This window comes from Sorghum bicolor, chromosome 9 (genome assembly GCF_000003195.3).
Source record: "Sorghum bicolor cultivar BTx623 chromosome 9, Sorghum_bicolor_NCBIv3, whole genome shotgun sequence".
Lineage (NCBI taxonomy): Eukaryota > Viridiplantae > Streptophyta > Magnoliopsida > Poales > Poaceae > Sorghum > Sorghum bicolor.
Genome location: NC_012878.2, coordinates 34,291,468 through 34,295,642, shown reverse-complemented (window position 1 = coordinate 34,295,642; position 4,175 = coordinate 34,291,468). Strand labels below are relative to the sequence as shown.

At 39.9% G+C, this 4,175-nt stretch overlaps 1 long non-coding RNA gene across 1 annotated transcript; it reads left to right on the top strand.

Moving 5' to 3' along the window:
- On the top strand, positions 1,004-2,035 carry LOC110429985. The gene is made up of 3 exons (XR_002447146.1): positions 1,004-1,095; positions 1,210-1,267; positions 1,804-2,035. It is a non-coding gene; the product is annotated as an uncharacterized LOC110429985 (long non-coding RNA).

The window sequence follows — 4,175 nt, the reverse complement described above, 5'->3', positions numbered from 1 at the left end:
TACTTACACTAGAGAGCTATCTAAAGTTACTATACAAGTAAGTAAGCTACTCTAGTTTACGGGAATGTAAAAGAGATGGTTTGATCTTTATACCACCATGTAGAGGGGATGAACCAATCAATAATATGAAGTCCAATCATCGGGAGAAATCACTACACCATGACCCACTTTTCCCTACACTCATGTGTTGGCAAATCATAGGTTGTAACAACAAGTTATGTGTTGGCAATTGTGTCATCTTTTAGCATCCCCTAAACTGTCGCCAAAAGTGTCGTAAGGCTACATCTTAAATGTCGGCGTTTCTCCTCCCAACGAAAAAAGTGTCGGCAATAATTTGCAAACAAGAAAACTGTCGTCGTAGCCTAATGAAACCACATTTGGAGTGTTGTCGAAGGGTGGACACAGAGGTTCCCATCTCCCTTCAACCTATTATTAGAATAAAAAAGAAAAAGGAACCCTTCAACCTTATCCCCGCATGCCCCACCCACCACACAGGCCAACGCTGCCCATCTCCCTCCCTCCGCGCCGCACACTTGCACGCATGCCTGCCATCCTCGCGTCGTCCATCTCCCTCCACGCCGCGCGCTCGCATGCGGCACGCCGCCTCCGTCTTCTCTGGCCTCTCTCTCCCAACCTCCGCTACCCTACCTCAGCTTCTGCTCCTACCCTAAGACGTCGCTCTCTCCTCTCGTTCAAGGCCAGTGCCTCAATCCTGCCATCATCCCCAAGATCCATCATCGAAGGAGCCCGTGAACGTGGATCTATCCCCAAGATCCGCATCCAAAGGAGCCCATGACAAGGAGGCCTAGCCGGAGGAGCCACGACGCTGCTCCATATCGGCAGAGAATCTATGATAGCCGGTGGCAGGTTGTTTTTTTCCTCCTTTTTTCATTGCAAAACTAGATCTAAGGTCTAATTTGAGTTCTTCCCCTTCCTGCATTTCCCATAGATCATAGCTTGTTGATCTCCGATCTATGTTTGGTTTATCGATGGAAATCGCCTGGAACCCTAGAGCTGCTCGAGGAAAGGAAGATCACTAGAGACTGCACCACATGGAAGATCAATGGGGCTGCAGATAAGGAGGAGGTTTATTAGGTATTCAAGCCACTAGATTTGTGTAGTTGTGTTGCTACTGAATTTACCTGACCATTTGTGAGTCTATAAATTTATTTAATATATACTGCTTTGTGCTTTGGTTCTGTACTGCAGATTATAACAACTAGAACCGTACTATTGAAGCACTCTAGTACACAATAACACTATAAAGGTGAGCAGTTCTTCATACATTAATTTCTGGATTGATTATGCTCAGTTGAATATTTATAAATTATTTTTCTAATTATATTTTTGCTCAATATTCAGCAGTGTGGTGATGCTTTAATTTAATATCAAAATCAAACTTAGTGTAAGGTGATCATGCCTTAATGTAAGATGTGTTGTGATGCTTTAATTTAATATCAAAGTGATCACGCCTTAATGTAAGATAAGATTAGGCTGAGACATGGAATATACATTGTCTGATTCTGATTTCTATCTTTAGAATGAGCTGATCCGAAAAGGTGGAATAGGACTATCAGTTAACTAAGATGGGTCTTTTTCTTCCTTAACTTACCCTAAATTGTTGCAATTTTATAGCCATGGCGTACATTTGTACATATATGATTAGATTGTTTTAGCATGGGCCATGTTTACCATCGACAGGGAATTTTAGTTTCCAGTAGTGGTGGTGGCCTAACTTCTCTATATTCTTTAATAAATGATCATTATATTCTGCTGGTTAGTAATATATTTGTTTTATACTAGATGAAGGATGACAAGAAGTCACCTCAGCACTCAAAAGATGGTGGCACAGGAAGAACATCACAGCTTGAAGGTATTTAGTTGAACATTTTGACTTGTATATGTGATCCGAACACTGTTTGAAATGTGGAAAAATCAATGAGGCTATGTTGGTTGGCTGCATTATATCAGTTCTGAGTATTTTGCAGAGGAACCAGCTGGATTCAAGATCTTGCACACCACACAATCCATCAGCTTGCATGTATATTCTTTTATACTATGTTTGCAACCCTTTTTAGTATGATGGCAAAGTCCACACTGATGGGAGTTCATAGTCTCTTTACTTTGGTCCTTTATGCGAGAAAAAACATGTTGTGTTTATTCTATAAATAAAAAGTTTGAGAGAAGAAATCTATTGAACTTTTAGACGTTGCAAATGGAAGTATAAGTTATTCTCCTCGCTGCACTATATAAGTTCTGAGTATTTCTTTCATTCTTGTGCATGTTGCAAAATATCCAATAAGGAAGCACTAAAGGATTCAAGGCTTCGATTGTTCTTTCTACCCAAGTCATCACCACCTATAGCTTTGAAGTAAGTTTGCTTTTGCTCAGGTTGTATTCATGTTGATGTCCTGTGGTGAGATGATTTTTTAGCACTAAGTGTGGTGAAATTGATTTGATTTGGACAATTGTTTGGCAAGATTTTTATATTTTACTTGAACATTTTGACTTATATATTTGGTGCTCGTTGCTGCAATATGAAAGCTTTTGAGCTGTTCCTTCTAATCTTCTATGTACACTGAGGTGCTGATTCAGTAAGCTTAGCAAACACTCAAGCTATAACTACTTTATATAGAAATAGTATCAGGTTGCTGCAGCTGCTCTTGCACCATTGAATTCTTTATTTGCTGCCAATTTTTAAGCTGTTGGTACGTAAGCTTGTTGCTTGTAGTTGGCACGTCATTGCTAACTAGATTGATTAAAATTATATAATGGGTCTATATCACTAAATAGTTTAGACCATAGCTATCCACTATACAATAATACTATTTCACTATTTGCACCTAATAACAAAGAAAAAGTTAATGATATAGAGCATATTTCACTGATATTTCTCCTTCTTTTCCATGTTAGGTACTTAAGCTATGTGGTATTGCAAATATTTTGGACTAGGCAACCTTTTGAGCTTTGATCAGAGAACTGTTACATGTTCTCTATAATGGCAGCAACCATATGTGTACCAAGTTGGTGTTCAAGTATTTTGGAGTGGCAATAAGTGACCGAGAAATGCAAATGCTGCAGGAAGACATGAATTCCAATTCTGTTCTTTTGTTTACACCTACTAGGCTACTATCGTGTAGGCCAAAAACATATGGAAGTGTTGAATGCCACTTTTGCGCCCAAGTCATGATCTATTGATCTCTTAGCTTTAGCCATAACTAGTTAGTATATAAGACTTAGTATATGCTTATATATAAGCCTGCTAGAGACTAATCTACATCATGGATCTCTATATGTATTGTTGCATGTACTATGATCATCACTTGACTTGTTATGTATGGTCATCACTGGACCTATATATGTATGCCTCTATGTACCATGATCAGCACTTGACCTGTTATGTATGATCACCATTGGACCTATATATATATATGGCTCTTTGTGCTATGACCATCCAGTTGGTGTATATATGGAGATCTGATATTTTAATTTCGATTATCTGAATTTGCTCGATTAGTGTGATGTGTATTTATTAAAATATTCAAATTGTATCTACACCCAACTATCTGCAATATAGCTTTGCCGAACCTTCTACTGTTGGACAAGACATGGTTTATGAAACATCTTGGAAACTGTTTCGTTAACATACGAACTGTCGGAAAATGTCCAAACTGTCGGCGTAGGTCCAAACTGTCGGCAAAGGGTTCACTGTCGGTGAAAGTTCAACTGTCGGTGTAGGTACGAGATTTGGCTACACAATAAGTGTCGGCGATGCCATTAACTGTCGGCAAAAGTTTCGCCGACTGCTTCTACCGCGACTGTTTGTAAATTGTCGGCAAAACCTTTTGTGAGACGTTAAGTGTCGGCAAAGGTACCCTTTGACGACAGTTGTAAGTGTCGGCAAAGCCATGTTGTGTTATAGTGAATCCAATCAACAAACACAATGGAGACAAGTAATTTTTCTCCCGAGGTTCACGTGCTTGCCGGTATGCTACGTCCCCATTGTGTCGACAAACACTTGGTGGTTCACCGGCTAAGAGGTGTAGCATGAACCTCGTCCTCACTAGGACACCGCAAGAACAGACCCACATGTCAAGTAACTCAATGACACGAGCAATCCACTAGAGTTACCTTTCTGCTCGCCGCTGGGGAAGGTACAAGACCCCTCACAATCA